Source organism: Lathamus discolor, chromosome 10 (assembly GCF_037157495.1).
Source record: "Lathamus discolor isolate bLatDis1 chromosome 10, bLatDis1.hap1, whole genome shotgun sequence".
NCBI classification, from domain to species: domain Eukaryota; kingdom Metazoa; phylum Chordata; class Aves; order Psittaciformes; family Psittacidae; genus Lathamus; species Lathamus discolor.
Window position 1 is genome coordinate 18,111,709 of NC_088893.1, and position 17,386 is coordinate 18,129,094.

A 17,386-nucleotide genomic window follows, 5' to 3' on the forward strand; every position below is an offset into this window, starting at 1 on the left:
ATGGGAGACCCAAGGGAAGCAAGCATCAAGATTATCCTTGTCCCTCCTCCATTCCCTCCGAACAGCCACTTCTCATGGCACAGGGGACAAAGGCAACTGGGGACACACAGCACGGTCAAGCTGCTCCAGTTTGCTCTCCTGGCTGAGGTCGCACCATGAGTCTTGCAGGGCTTCAGCCTTGGACCTTGCGCAGCAGCCAGCAGAGGGGGTGGAAGAGCTGGACCGATAACGGTTATCAGCAAAATCTCTCAATTTCTGACTTGTAAAATAGATCGTAGCAGCAGAAACATCTCCCTGTCCAGCTGAGAGAGGAGCAGCTCCCTCAAAATCGCTCTGTCTCATGGATGTACTTTCCACATCCCACACCAGGACAGACTCAGAGCAGTGCTGCTGCAAAGCAAACAGCCCGCGCCAGAGCATCTGCAGCAATATGTGCATGAGCAGCTGCAGGCTGTTTTCTTTGGCATTTATCCTGAGATGAAGCTTTCCTAAAAGAATCCTTCCCAAGTTTAAACCACAACAATGCATGCTTTAAATACTGGCAATCATCTCCAATGGCTGGAGAACCCACGGAGCTGTCAGCCGAGCCGTGATGGGCCGCTGGACTGCAGTTATCCCCCTCGGGGCTCAGCTCCGTCATCTCTTTGTAGAAAGAAAAGCATGAAAAGCTACAGAGCATTTTCAGCAGACTCTCTGCCCCTTTGCTGACAGCCAAGCTGCAGGCTCTACATCGCTCCCTGCCTTCTCCATCGCCTCAGGTTTGCCCTTGGTCACTGGGTGGGATCTCTGGGGTTGCCAATTGCACCAGGAGCCACATGAGTGACCAGAGCAAATGAGGCGACCATTGGGCGACACAGCATTCTGTACCCTTAACTTGGCCTAGTATTGCACATCAACCCTTTGGGAAGGCAGCAGCATCTCACCTAAAAACCAAGTCCTGGGGAAAAAGCCCTTTCCTCCAGGAGAGGATGATGATATTTCCATTTCATCTGAATGCCAATGTCTCTCCTCTGCCTCCCGAGAACACTGTTTGCTGAGAGCTTAGCTCAGGTGTGGTTGAGTGCAATGCCCAGAGGATTCAGGGAGAAGATTCTCCTTGACAGTGACAACCAAACTGGTCCCAGTGCAAAAACACACTCATGAACATGGTGCCATCTTTCTCCAGTAAATGGTCATCTTTGGTGCTGAATCTCAACCCATTTCTCTGTTTTTTTCCTCTAAGGAAATAGTCCAAACCAAGCAGCAAACATCCAACAACAGGAGCACCGTTCCCATCTGCCTTTGAATTCATACTTCTTCAAGTGCTGTATTATAACACAATTGCCTCCCTCCCCTGAGAACCTTGGTAATGATCTATTCCAGAGAAAATTAAATGCTGATGGAAAGATACCTCCAAAAAGCTGCAATTGCATCACCATGTGTAAGAGCCCTCACTCACATGGGCAGCTGGTTGCAAGGTGCCTGAGCAAACCGGTACCCAGCTGCTCACCCCTTCCATTTTAAAGGACCACTGGTGCTTTTAAAGAGCCAGGAGAATGATACTTAATTGTCACTGTAGGCTCTCAGCACACACACAGAATCAGCTCATGGCTGGAGTGAGCTGAGGAGCATCGTGTTTTACTCAGGAAAACAATCCTCTTGCAGTGAAATGACATTGAAGGTGCTACTGCTAAGCAGGCATGCACAAAATACACACATTGCTCCCCAGCTCAAGACCTTAAGCCTTTTATTATGCAACTGCTGGGGTTTTTTTCACCCTATTAGAAAGTTAATTCAGATGACAACAGGATTAGCCACTGTAGATCTCCTTAACCGTACGCTCACAACCGCGCGATGGGCAACCGCTGGGCTGTTGCTTGGCAGGATTCCTGCTCTCACTAGTCACATTTATACAGATGAATGTTATTTTGACTGCCTTTATGCTGTAACTATGTATTATGGTAGGATCAGATTATCTGTTGCCTAATACGAGTTGTAACAAGGGACTATTTAGACGAGCAACTCACATAACACTACGAGTGTTGCGTGATTTAGTAAACTGGAGGGCACACTTATAGTGAAAAGCTAACACAGGATAAACAAATGGGAATACAGCATCATCTGCTAGATCCTGGGGCTTGATTTGAGTGACTTCCATACAGGGCTCAGTATCTTAATAATAAACCAATAATAAATTAATTACTTATTAATAATAACAATAAATTGAGCTCAGTATCTATTAATTTCCTATTAAGTTTGGTCAATTGCTTGATTCATCTTTTTCAGTTTAGATTACTAACTGTAGTGCAGAAACAACCTCTCCTGTTATATTTAAGCAACACACACACAGCAGGGCTTCACTTGGGCCCCTTCAGTGTTGCTGGAATATAACTCATAATAATTGCAATGATGCAATTGAATAATCTGTAAATATATTTTCTGGCAAACCTGATTTTATTGCCTGTTAAATTCCACATGACGTAAGAGCAGCCCCATCCTGCCCACTTACCACCCCTTGCCATCCATCCCTGCCCTTGCCAGCAAGCATGGTAACATGGATATTCTTTGTATGGGGATTCTAGCAATTTCAGCCCTCAGACCTTTGGGAAACATAGCTTTGAGCACAAGCACAAAGTCCTTCTCATATCCTTCGGCATCCAGTTATTCCTAGTGCATATCTAACTCTTACAGAGTAACCAACCACTTGAAGAACTCTTTACTTGCTCAGCCTCTCCAGTAGTCATTAGTATTTAGAGTTGAGATGGGAATTGAGCGCTGGCAATAGAGCAGAAGATGCTTATGTGTGCTGCTGCTGAAACCATGCTCTTACGAGTCTGACTGGCCATCAATTCTACCTCATCACAAACTGTGCTGAAATCTAGGAACCTCTCAAACCAACAGGTTCCATGGAGTTTGGCACATTTTTTTCCCATGTCACTGGTGAGGTCATGTACCACCTGCATGTGAAAACCTGCTGTGGTGACTCACAGGTTGCTCAGACCCACCTGCATGCCACAAGCAGTCGCTTCTCAAAGCCCATTCAATGGCTGTGGATGTCCAGCAGTGTAATGGCTGTTGCTTCAGCCAGTGCATGGCTCAGCCATGTATCAGATATTGCCATGATTAAAGACAATTGCAACCGAAGAGGATGTTTCCATTAACCATCAGGTCACGGCAGCATCCTTGGGTGCACGGGCAGAGGTGCTCACTTGGGAACACATCAGGATCAAGCATCACATCCTGTCATCCCCATGTGGCATGGTGGGAACACTTGGATTTAGGGATGACAATGGGACAGCAATTTTTGGACATGTTTGCAGAAACCTCTAATGCAAAAGCACCTACTTGGGTTCCTATCACAACATGTGGGATGGTGCCAGGATCTGAAGGCCATTTTCCAAGTGGAGAAGGCAATACGCTGTGATTTTTATGGCAGTGATTTATTTCAATGCCCGGACAAAAACTGCTCCCATAACTCAAAAGAAATTGCAAAGAGGGAAAAACGAGGCATGGTTTTTTATGCACACAAAATGGAAAGAAATAAAAAATGCTCTGTTTTCTGAGTCGTGTTCCAAGAGAGTGGGTTGATTATTTTCAAGTTTTTATGGGGTTTGGGTTTTGGATTCTATTCACTAAAAGTACACAAATGCTTCTGAGAAGGACATTTTTTCCCCATCAAAAAGAAATTTCTAAATTAAAAATTTAGATGAGTTGCAGATGCAAGCAAGTAAGTGGATGGGAGATGACAACAGGCCAAAGCCAGACTGGCTCCTTTCCCTGCTCCAGCCTGGGCACCTCTTGCTCCACATCAGCTTGAGCTCTGGACTAAAGTGGACGCATTCCCCTACAAACTTCCATCATCCTCGCTTGTACTACGCAGCAACACAGACATCACTGCTAAGGCTTTTCAAGACACCAAGATGGGACTACAAGGCTGAACCTGATCCAGATGGGTTCCCCCAAACATCTTTTGAGGGAGCTTGCAGAAGATAGTTTGTCTTTTCCCTGCATGGAGCTACAAATAAGTCTGGTTAGCTTTTCCCTGCTTTTTAAAGGATCATATATAGTAATGAATACAATGCTTAGCAAGCCACAAGACCTCCTGCTAAGAGGGGATCTATTGGCTGGGCTATTAAAATAAATGAGAAGTCACCATTGGTCTCAGCATGAGCAGGATTTGCCCAGATCTGAATGACATGAAGAAAAATGGAAAGGAAATACAGTCATGTATATAAAAGCAAGGCTGCTCAAACAGTGGTTTTCCTATTCAGTCCTCTACCTTCTAACACTACTTTTCTTTTCTCACAGGATGAGCACAGATCGAGGCAATTTGCATTAAACTCCTTCCCCAAACCTGACACTGGCAATTATTCCAAATTAGAAGATTTGACAGTAGCCTGAAGAAGTGGCACTTAACTCCACTATAGCATTATGTCTTTTTTTTTTCTTCCTTAATCCCCTTCCTAAAAGCAGAAAAATGATACGGCACTCTCGGTTGAAATGTGTGACTGAGAATATAATGCTGGAAATAAAAACATAGCTGTCAATATCATTTTACTCTGCTTGCAAACACGACTACAATTATGCATACTTCAACTTTTCTAATGGCCCCTTCAGTCCTCTGCACTCAGGTTCCTTCATTTCTCTGCTCAACCCCTGCCCAGAGGATGGAGATGCTGAGACCTGCAGGCAGACCAAGATGCCTGGGAAATTTTAGCTAAGCTGCTACCTTACAGAGCTTCATAAAAGATTTTGTACCAGATGTCAGCTCTCAGTCTCTGCTCTGAATGAGAACAGCGTTCAAAAGACCCCCGAGCACCCCTGGGGAGGAAAGGCCAAGAGATGCTCCAGATGGGGCAGTGCCAGCTGGACCAGCGGGCACAGATTGTGGTGTGTCCCCCCCCTTTCCCTATGAAACTTTCTATGGACAGTGATCTGGGCAGCTTTGGGAACAGGCAGATGTCCCCAGGTGGGTGTTCTACTGCTTGAACCCAGCTCCCAAAATGGAGCTGATGGGACCCCCCACCTGGCAACAAGGCCCCATCCTCCCCATGGTGGCATGTCCTGAGAAGGGGTGGGAATGCTCAGCCATTTCCAGGGCCTTCAAGGCAATGGCTCATTCCAGCACCCTCAGCTTTTCTGCTGGAGCACCACAATACTGGGGTACTATTACAGCAGCAAATTGGCCCATTAAGCCTTAGGAATAATGACTGCTGTTGGTAATTACCCCTAATCCACTAATGAGCTATTGTTTGCTTCCAGCATTAAGTGTAAGCTTAATGATCTGAAAAAAAGAAAAGGCAAAATAGACTTGTCCCAAAACTGCTAAACCAACTTAATTGGACAGATGCTTGCTTAGCACCTGCATTGTCATGCTGATTCATAGAGAACTGTTTTAATTGCAAGATGATCCTCACTGGATCGTGTTTCCTTTACCTTAGGGGAGGTTGAGTAGTCAGAAAGTAGGAATTGATTAATTTGGTGGCATTGCTAGAAGGTTTAGTGCGTGCAGTGTGGCTTTTCATCTAAGCTGACCAACCCACGCATGATAAGGACCGAAAGCGCTGGAAAAAGCTCTGTAGCAATAATAGGAGAGCATTAAACTCCCCTAATAGGAACTGCGAAATTGAAACCAAGTGTGGTACAATTTCATTTCTGCCCTGTATGAATTATATACTTATTAAGTAACAGAAATGTTAAATGAAATGGATAAATTATGAGAACAGCACTCGTGTAAAACAAAGTTTTGCTTTGTAAACTTGCGAATGCCAGGATTGATGGGTTTCATGACTTGCCCAAGATCTTGCAAATTTGGCCAGGCTTGCTATTTTTGCCAGATTTAGTCAGTGAATTTATTACTTACACAGCAAAATCAGTGCAGTTCATTACCAACATAAGAACTGCAAACATGTTATGAATTAGGTGAAAACAGCTTTTCCTAGAAAGATGAGGCATTTACACTGTTTGAACATGACCTTTTCTTGTGGAAAAACCTCAACAAATTCAAGGTCACACTTCAATATCCCTTGTTTTCCCCAAACTGCTAGAAATTTCTCTATAAGCCCAGGAAAGAGGTTATTTTGCTCCCCCCTCCCTTAATTCATATACATCGAAGCTGAACACTCTAGTTTTCCTCCAGGTACTGTGCTATTGAAGCTAACACCCTTGAATAAAACACTCATGTTTTTATCTGTAGCAGTGAAAGATGGTGAAACGTAAGGAAGAAACAAAAAACAGGCTAAAAATACCAGGATTTATACCTTTAAAGAAAATCCAGGCAGACAGTGCCAAGGTGTCCCTTGAAGTCATCTTTGCACCCTCTCTGTCACCTGCATCAGCCTTTGCATCGCCTGTGCCACACTGGCACATCTCCCATGGTGGAGTCTGCACACACTGCTGCCTTTTCTACATGCAAGAGATGTTCTGTTTCTTTAATTACTATTCTTATTCTTGAAATACATTGTTTTGTTCTTAGCATTAAGAATAAGTGAATTTTATGTGCAAGATAACTCAAAGAACCGCTGTGGCTGAGCTTAAAATACTTTTTGGGGATACTGCATGCTCATTTCCTCAACCTGATACAGCGCTGTGTTTTTTAATAAGCATGAAATAAGCTCTATGTGCATGCTTTCCTCTTCACCATGGGTTTGGAAACACATAATGACCATTAGAATCTTTCTGAGCATCCTAGAGAGAATACTTAGGTTACATAGCCAAACAATCATTCATATTCTTCAGAGCCAGCCGGGCAGGCACACGGTTTGAGTTCTTGTCCCAGTAATGTCCCAGGTTTTTTCCATTTCTCTCCTCAGTTTTGGCAGTTAAACACCTAAATACCTGCAATTTCCAGCTTTGACTTTGCCAGCATTTTTCCTTTTCCTTATCCTGGAGGAGTGGGAATGTTTCCTCTCGGAAAGCCAGATGAGGAAAACCCCTGAGAACAGAAGGAGCAGCCGTTTCCTGCTCATCCCGCTGCCTTCACTAGAACCAGCATCCCACTGATTTCGGTGCAAACTATCCAGGGATGATGTTTTCAAAGGCCATGTCCTCAGCAGGTGCTCACAGCATCACACCAGGAAAATCAGCTGAAAACCAGGACAGAGATGACAGTACTGAGCTCAGGAGCTGAAGGGTAATAACTCTTCTGGGATCTCTGGACAGAATAGGTGATACCTGGGAAAATCACCACTCTGCTTCTGCCATAGCTGCCCCTCAAACCTCTGCTGAGTTCTCAGAGGTGGGAAACGAGACTCACACCTTGAACACGCGCTTTCTGTTCTCAAACATCAAGCCTTCAGCCCCAGCCAAAGGGTATCCCCGATGCCAGTGCTCAGCATCCCCCCCTGCAGTTGTGCTTGGTGTGAAAACCAGCTCAAGCCCCTAAATCCATAGCTCATTTGTCTGCATTTATTCAAAGGTCTGAAAAATACCCATTGTCACAAGCGTTAAAATCTGAGTTCTTCAAATCCAAATCCAAATCCCTCCATATTCTGTTATATTTCTAATTTATCAGTGAATGAATCAGAACAATATAATACAATTCTTTCTTTCCTTCCCCCACCCCCCACCCCCCCCACCCCCCCACCCCCCCCACCCCCCCATTTCCTATTCAGGTGCATTTCAGCAAACCAGACCAGGAGGAAGAGTTTTGGGAGCTGCTGTTGTCATCTTTCGATCAGAAGTTAACAAAGAGAAGTTGCTCCTGGCAGAAGAGCAGGCTAGAAATAAGATGTGCTCAGCTCAGTAACCAGCTCATTACTTCGAATACACATTAGCATTTTGTTACAGAGGATGTTAAACTCGTTGCTAATATGAAATAGGAAAAATCCTCCTGTTTGCCATTTGGGAACTGACTCTAACACCACCACACAGCCAGGGACTGATCTATCAGCTTTGAATTCTACCTGCTTTTTCAGATTCATTTAGGGAGCCTGGAGTTGATTCCTATGGCAATAATAATCACTGCTAAACTGAACAGTTTAGATACATGTGAAATATGGGACTTTGGGGTAGCAGGGGGTGAAAGACAAACAGTTGAAGTTGTGGTCCTGTCATCTCCCTTATCCCCAGAACCAGGAGCAGAAAGGGGTTTGCATGAAGGAAGGAGAGAGGCAGAGCTGCTCCCCACAAACATCACTTCTGTGAGCCTTTCAGCCCTCAGCTCTCACCTCTCCCTGCCCCGCGGCAGGCATCCCAGCACGGCTCCCGTGCGTAAACCTGACGTCAGGCTTCAGAGGGCTCAGAATTTAGCTGAAAACACCAATTTACACATCCCTCTTCCTCGGATTCCTTCCCAATCCCCAGTGAAGTGCTAAGGACTGGGGGGTTGAGAATTTCACCCAAGCGTTATTTATATATCAAACATTTTGATGCAAAATGTATCCTGTGATCGTGGAACCTCCTCTTCTCGTTAAAACATTCCATACTGCAATAAATCTGTCTCATAGGGGCTAATTTATGTCTAAGCAAATGATGTTCCTTTCTTTTATGTATATATAAATGTTTAGATTGCAACATTCTCCCCTCTCTGGAGATTCTGTATCTACATTCACGGGAACAGCAATCCCACTAACGCGTTTTCATGGATACTACTTTCACTGTGCCTTGCTTACCAGGCCAGCAGGCTCTTCAGCCCTTGGTGAACACTTTCTGGATCATACAACATCACTACAGCGGAAACAAAGGTTACATTTATGGAGTTTCCAAAGCAAAGGAACACTTCTTCACCCAGCTGCCTAGAAAGGCCATTGTGTCCTTCTATAAAAATGGGGAGAAAGAAGGCGGAAAGGAAGGGGTGGCCCTGGATTTTAGAGGAGAAAACAGTATTTTCTTCATCAAGTTCATGCAGTCTGTTAAGTTTTGCACCAATCTATTAAAGGCTATTACTTCTGGTTATAACAGAGTGCACTAGATTGATTTTAGATGTGGACTAATATGGCTGCACTCTTGGTATCCCAAGGCAGAGCTAACATTGTGGAAGATATCCTTTGTGGGATGATATGGAGTCTTTTAGTAAGACTGTTCCTATTCTTTAAGGCATATTTTCTCATGTATACTCATTACTATACTCACTTTGTTCCAGTCTCACGTCCCCCAGATTGTAGGTCTCTTCTGGAGCCTGTTATATGTCGCTACTGCTACATTGGGCCTTTGTTCCCCACAAGAAAGCAGTTGGGCTTTGCCATGTATCAGACCAGCCATTCCACACATGACTCTTTTGGTACTAACAAAGAGGTTATTTTCTCAGACAACAGATCACAACCTCATTTTCCCTTTTTCAAGAGATTTCCCAACTAATAATACTGAACTAGGAACAGAAAATTGTGTGGGATTATCAAGGATTTTTAATTCATTAATTTGGATACATTTTATGTGCGGAATCACCACGTGTTCAAGCCAAGGCTGAGCTAGAACCACACAAATATTACACACCGCCTTGTTAATGCCAGCAAAGCCCTTTTTATTGCATAATTCTGCAGCCTGTCTGTAGTTTTTATTTCATTAATTTTCATCCTGATAATTGGAAGCAGCTTCTCTCCTTGCTTTTTTAAGGTTTAATGAGCTACATAACTTCATGCCTCCCACTGAGGGGCTGTAGGTCACTTTGCACTCTGGAGAACTGCAACACCTTCCCCTACTTCTCTTTTCCTCTCCAGCAACAGAAGACAATGGTAATTGTCTTCCAGAAGAGGTGCATGTGCATTTGTGTGTGTATCAGACATGCAGGTGTGATCTTCTCTGCACAGAAACACAGATTTCTGAGAGAGGAAAGATTCCTCTTAGCAGTGGTGGTGGGACATGATCCTGCAACAGTGCTGGAAGACCTGGGATTGCTTTGAGAGATTGAACAGTTAAATACGAACACTAATAATACAAGATAAGCAAAGGCAAGAGGAACCATGCAACACATGGCTTAGGGTTACCAGGGGACATGAGATGCTCCCTGTCCCTGTGTACCTCATCATGACAAGCCTCCTCAAACTCCCTCCTCAACCCTTCCTCTTCCCCAAGTGCTGAAAACTCCAGGCAGCCTGGAGATGCTGGGAATTTTCAAGTCAAGTCTACAGGCTTAAAGGAGACAGAATTAAGAGCTGGCAGTCATGCCCCTTTGGCTGGATGCTAACTCGATAATGACTTAGTCCGAGCACACTGGGAGAGTTATTACAGTCGCTCTTAGAAGAATCCAATGGAAGAAGAAATTTGTCTTACATTTTTACATCCTCAGATGCATTCGTTACACTGCTCCAAGTTCCAGTGCCAAGAACTAAGAAATGGCATTTTTTAACCACCTTTGATGCAACTTCTACTTGCCACAATTCTCTAACTATTGCAAGGCCTTTATCATTGATTACGAAGAAAGTTGAAGACTGGCTGGTCTAGAAAATTCTGGGAACAGAAACATCATTTTTTAGGTAAGGACAGTTTCTATATATGGAAAACCACAATACTGGATCTCTTACAGCTTCTAGAGACAATGATCAACCAACCTGGATATTACATGGGCAGTCTTACAGAGTAGGTGGCCCAAAATACCCCAGCTGGTCTGTCAGCTAAGTAGGATTCTGCTTCTCCACAGTCCTTCAAGAATCAAAAGAGAAAGATGGCTGCTAGTTTGACCAACACAAACTAGAGCTATCAAAACACTAGGTGCACATGTAGGGGCTGGCAACTGAACCATCATAAATGCGATTACCTTGAAAACCTTTTTCCAACATGGCTGTTTTGTAACAGTCCCAAAACTCCAGAGATAAATGGGGATACTAACCAAATAAATCCCACAAGCCCTCATATTCAGGTATGTAAGAAGGCATCCTAAGTCGTTCTGGTTTGCTCAGCTCGTCTTTAATGTGTTTACAATGCAAATTAAAAAGCAGTCATAGCTTTGCTAGCTTTTAAGGGTGAAATACTCTGTACAAGGGAAAGACCATTCACACCAGGAGTCTCACTCCTAAAAAGCACGTTTGTGAAGCAAAGTGCTAAGTGACCTAGAAAAGCACACAATAAACAAGAGTCTTGTCTATACAGGAGCTTTGCATTGTACTGTGGCCCATAGCTGTGTATGGATCACATTGAATAGGAAGCTATTTACTTATTTCGGTACATAATTCCACCTAAGATGAGTCAACAGCCAGTGTAAATAGGAGCTTTATTGCCATTTGTCACCTGAAAGAACTGCCTCAAAAGCTGTCAGCTGAATCTGGAAGGCAAATGGTGCCCTGCACATGGAAATGAAAGCCCCTGTGTTTTCTGCCTGCTCGGCTCATATAGAGTTGTCATCTTTTTACATCAAGCTTAAAATTGATCTGCCCTTGGGGCACTTTCTGCTCCACATTGTGGGGGGTCCCATTGCACAAGCCTGTTGGTGCCATGAGCGCTGCAGCCTGACGTGTCGCTGTGGCTGATATGGAGACACTCACCTCAAATGTGCTTGGCTTGGAAATGCTTTCAAAGCATGTCTTCCCCCTCTGCCTCCTGCCCTCCACGTGCTGCCCTCCCATGAGCTGTTTCTGGACATGAGATTGCCATGATTCTGGCTGGAGCCCTTGAGCACATCCCAAAAAGCCATGGAGGTTATAAGGTGGATTCTTGCCTAAGAGACGTGCGGCATCCCTGCCAGCTCACATGGGTGTTGAGTTTGAGGGTTCTCTACTGGTGACCTGTTGCCACCCTGTTGTCACCACCTGGTCCCAGGGAGCCACTTGAAGCAGCATGACATGTACAAGGAAGTGCTGCCACAGGTTTATCTCCCTTCATTTGCCTTAAAATTCTAACTCATTATTGGAAATGATCATCAGAAGAGGACACCCTGTTAAGCTTTTATGATATCCGTAAGAAAATGAATACGATAAAGGGGTAGAATGACTTCACTAATTCACAGGGATTGGAGAAGCTGCATATTTGCAACTGCATCACGGAATAAACAGTAGCTACGTTTGAGGAATCTCCACACCCTTGTTTAATTTAGTTTTGATATTTATTAAAAAAAAAAGAATAAAATCCCAACCCACAAGCTCAGTGCTTTTGGATTAATAACAAATACTTGTCAGCAAACAGTACATTAGCTGGCTCTTGGCAGTTCATCAAAACACATCATGGAATTGAGCTGCTCGTGTTTACAAAGAAAGGGAAGGGCAGGACATGCTGTATAACGGGTAGCAACTCATTCTCCAGCCCGTACAAACGGGCTAAAAGGCTCAGAGAAACTATTGCGTGAATAGGAAAGAGGAAATATTTTCTCGGTTAGTCAAAATGGTTTATGGGCTGTGATTAATGAGACATCCACCCGCTTATTTGTGTTAACAATAGCAGCATCCATCAAGCAGCGTGCAGGTTTCTAATTCAGGCTACTGGAGCAGGCTGCTCCAAAGCCATCTCCTCCCAATGAAGTTGTGTCACAAGGGAGGGACCCGGCCCGTTTGCAAATGAGCAAATAGGCTGAAACCACCCTCATAGAGAGATGCACAGGTTGTTACTAAAGACAATCGGTCCATAGGACTTCCTACGAGCTGTATTATTCATCTGCAGGGTTGAACCACGCTCTGCCGGACAAGCAGGATCTACCCATGGCCATCATCCCACCCATCCCCAGTCTGTGTGCTGAAACCACATCACCAGTGCAGAGGCACCTCCGAAATCGGAACCGCAGCATCCATGATGCCCTGGAGCTCCCAGGGCGAGGCAGGGACTGGGTGTGTTTTGTTGGATGACAGCATTCAATTCCATTGCCTAAATTTTTCATACATCTGCTGGGGATGTAGACCTGCCTGACTCGTCCTTGTTGGAAATGCAGCTTCTAAAGTTACCAGCTGCCTGGTGGTTTGGGTATATGAGAGAGAGCCAGGACCCCAGCCCTGACACCAGCTCCTTGCCTGGCCTTGGGCAAGTTTTGCAGTCTCTCCTCATCCATTTTCTGTCCTAATAGTGTTTGCTTACCCATCTCGTAAGTACAGAGTTCGTCGGTTTATATTGTAGAACCCTTTGAAGTTGTAAATCTCTGTGAAAATGTCAAGTGTCACTATTATTTTATATTTGGTTGGTATTTCGGATTGAATGAGAGTCTTAGTGCATGTAAATTGAATGCATATTAGGAGATTTCAATTTAAAACATCGGCCAGTTATTGTAGCCTGAAACATCTTGCTCAACTTAAGATAACTATATACTTAAAGCAGAAAAGACTGTCAGAAGCCAAAGATGAAAGAGGTTAGAATAACATCATTCAACGCGAAGGTGAGGAGGCAACCACGGGTAACCCTAAAGATCAGGCATGTAGCGAGTTGGGAAAGCTTCCTCATAGTGAGTCAAATGTTTTATTAGCTTCACCCAGCAATAACAGCCCTGTGCACGGGTCTGTGCCATTAATCTGTGCACACAAAAACCACGGAGCAGGGCAGGAGGAGAGGTGCTGGGGGTGTTGCCCTGAGGCGGGGAGGGCAGTTCTGCAGGAAACCTGCATACCTGGAAAGGCAGGTTGGGCTGGGACATGCCTGTGCTGTTGCTGTGCCCACTTCTTTGGACCCCAAACGTTTGTTAAACATCTTTCCTTTGGTAAGTGCTGGGGGAATTTTGCTTTTGAAACGCTTGGTTATTGCCATGCATGTGTGGTGGTGATGGGAAATGGAAATACTGCAGGAAAACTGGATGTAGCCATAATTTTACTGCCAAAACAAGGAGAAGACATGGAGTGGCTTGCAGCATTCCAACTTACTCTTGAAATCTAAATAGCTTGTGGATAATGCTCCTCCCAACAGGTCTCTGAATACTACTGTTACTTGTCCCTTCCTGAATTGGTACCTCAAAGAGTCTTATTGAGGTTTATATTTATGTTATATTTAAGAGTGAGATATTTGTGTTGTCCAGGAAGCTACAGTGGCATTTGGAGGGGAGAAGAGCCGTATCTTCTGTTGCATCTAATCTAGACCAAAACTGCAGTTTCCCAGTTATTTCTTTATTTCTATTTTTCATTTCTTACTGGCTTGAAAATTAATAAATCTTTGTATAACAGTTCATAGCATACCTCCCGAAATGGAGTTCAGGGCACCACGAAATGTCCATCTTGCTCTATTCAAATAGCTGGTGGCCAGATACTTCTTGGCAAGATCTTCTCATCACAGGAGCAAGTTTGCTCTTGCCCTGTTCCATCCTAGAGTGTACTTGTCTGGAGAAAGACATGGATGTTTGAATAGCAACAGCAAAGGATTCAGCAGAGGCTCTGAACGTGGAGTGATGTGCAATGTTACGATTTGATATGATAATTTGGCTCCCTTTAAGCACCAAAGGGAAAAATTCCTTCTGAAAACATTTTTTCCCAACTCATTATCCAGTCAAAAGAAAACCCACAGTGCCCTTTGCAGGACAAGGCTTACAGTGAGCAGGCATCTAAAGGAAACCTCTGGAAGGAAGTGGGAGGTAGAGGAAAAAGTGGGACCAGCTTAGAGGGATGCAAAGGGGAGGTCTGGACTGCAATTCAAATGAAGCATGCAGCTTATTTCTGCTGCTCTCCAAAACTGTCCTCCACCTCTCCTGCACATGGAGGCTTCAAAACACAGGTTCTGGGTTCTATGAAGGGCTGACCAGCCTTTTAGGTATGGGACAGCTTCTCTGCAAACAGCATTGTGGTGTTTCAAAGTGACAGAGCTGTTGGAGGAGCAAGTCAATGCACGAGCATCTTTACAGAAAGCTCTCCCCCGCCTTTGGCTCGCATCCTCTGGAATGGATTTTCAAGCAGTAGCTTTTATTCCACTCCCTCCCCGCTCTGACTTGTGTCTTAAAGAGTTTTCTCCTTTGGCCTCCTTTCTGTTTGCAGGCATGGCTGCGCTATGGCTTTGGAGGCACAGCAACGGTTTTGATCTAAAATTCAAACACAGGGTACTTTGCTGGGAGGCATTCTTGCTGCAAAGAGCAAAGGGAAATAACTGAACCTTCTTTATCCTGAACCATATGATCTGGCATGCAGATTTAATCCCTGTTCTTCGATGCACCTCTCCAAAGTGGGTTGGCTGCAAAGCAATTGCGTTTCTTGATGGAAATCAGGACTTGACCTTTGGTTCCAGTCCAAAGCCATGCCAAGTTGGGTTGGCACTTTGCAAGGGAAATATAAGGACAGACGAAAATGCTGAAGCTTAAATCCCCTTATCTCTGGGAAATTACATTGGAGAGGGGCTTGTATGGGCTGTTGTGCAGGAAGAATGACAGTCCTTGATTTTTCTGGCTTTGGCAGGAAAATACATCCTGGATTTGAAAAACCTCTCTAGCAAAGGGTTGTGTTTTTTTTTAAATGAACATGTTCATGCAAAAACAATTGCAATTTGATGAAACAGAATTTTCCAGCCACCCCCCCCCCCCCCCCAACCCCTTATTTTATTGGACAGTTTCCACCTGTACTTTGCTTTTGGGATCAAGGCAGGGTTTCTCATCTCTGCCTTTGTAATCCAGGGAGTCAGTCAACAACTGAAGACAAATTTGCAGAGCAATTCCCAGCTGACCTGCAAGCAGTTTTCATTTCAAATTCCATCAACTCCTGGCAATGCTCCTCTACCTAGCGAGGAAAATCAGGATTGTTCGGACCAGCAGTTCCGCAGGTAGGCAGCTGCACGGCTGCAAAAGGAACAAAGATAGAAGGGGGCACATTTACGGCCGCTTTGCATTGGCATTTAGGAGAAAGAGGATAAATGGATGTCACCAGCAAAGAAAGAATCACCATGGAAAGATGTATGGGTTTTATCCAACAGTTGCAAAAATGAACAGTTACAAACCATGCCTTTTATTGGGGTTTTATTCTGTGGGGGCATTTAGTGCTTGACTTTACTAATGAGATTGGGACAAGGGTTTCCAACTTATCTACAAAGCAAGACTTCTCTAAAATATGCAGAAAAGAGGGAGGGGGGCAAAAGAGAAAGATTTTATTCTCATCCTGATTATCTGGGAAAAAAGAACCTTATTTTCTTGTTGAACCAGAAGCAGGGATTTCAATTCTTTGAAGTCAGTAATGTTCAACAGGAAGTTAGATGCAAATGAAAAATGTCTGATTAAAGTGAAAAACCTATCGCCTTCTGCTTGCAGAAGGGCCAGCACAGGTCTATAATCAGGTACAATTTTTGCTGAGAACAGAAAGATGGAGAAACAAAAGCTGTACTGAGCTTTTAAATAATAGTTAATAATGCACTGCAAAGCCATGCAAGGAGATAGTCTTTAGCCAGACCACTTAATACTCACTAAAACCCTCCCTGCCACCACTTTGGTTTAACCTCACTGGAGCACTAGTAACAGTTCTGACCCCACTGATAAATTATCACTTCCATTGTCTCGAAATCGATTCCCGTATTTTCTTTTCACCCAGACATTCCAGATTTCCCTTTGTGTGACAGCTCACATCACCTCCGAAGACAGGAATGAGACGGGATGCCCACGCTCCAGGCATATGTCGTATAAACGCAACAGTCACTTCTGCTTGTTTTCGTAAAAACATGGATTGACCCTTTTGCTGCTCATTCAGCATTCTATGTTTAAGGAAGCATTCTCAATTACAGAATTTGGCTGGCAGCCCTTTTCTGCATAAAAGACAAATATGTTTTTATCACTGTTGAAGTGCTAAGTTGTTAAGTTCCTTAATATTTCCTCTTGCTCAATGAGATTTCATCTGAAATGTCACGGTATTTGCAACTCAGAAGATAAGCGCTTTCCAAAAGCAGCTCTGCAGTGGGACTACCAAAGCTAAGCAGCGTCTGGCTCAATGGTTTGGGCAAAGGAGCAGTATCCACAGCTTCTCCTGAGCTGTAGGACTGGACCTGGCCTCACTTCCTTCAAGGATAAACCACTTTGGATCTGGCTCTTTTCTGTAGTCTGTAAAACCCAGGTTATATTTGCTTGTACCAACCTCACAACACAAATGACGGAAAGAAGAAATAAAGCAAGGAAGGGATATAAACACCTCAAATACTTTGAGGAAAACTGTGGTCACTGGAAAGGAGGACACCATAAAGCTGGGTGGAGGAGCCAGACCAGAGCCATATAAAACTTTACGTTTTGGGGCTCAGTTTGCATTGAAATCAGCGCGTGCAAAGGGGCTTCTGCAACCTGGGAAACGCTGTTGATCTAATGGACCACACACAGGGAGGGGTTTCAGCTCACAGATGCACAAATGCAGACTGTGCTGTCTTTATCCTGAAAAACCTCATCATCAGATGCTGCAGGAAGAAATTCCCAGTTGAGGAGTGAGGGAATTGTTGTATAGGAATGCACGATGGCAGTCATCTGGCCATGCACATGACTTGGGGAAGGCTCGCCAGCAGAGGATCAGGAACACCCATTGGGGTGAGCAGATCCAAAACTCTCCATGACCTCATGAAATTAGATGCATTCAAGGAATACTGCTCCCCAGCACCTGGAAGTTCAGGTGAACCAGATGTC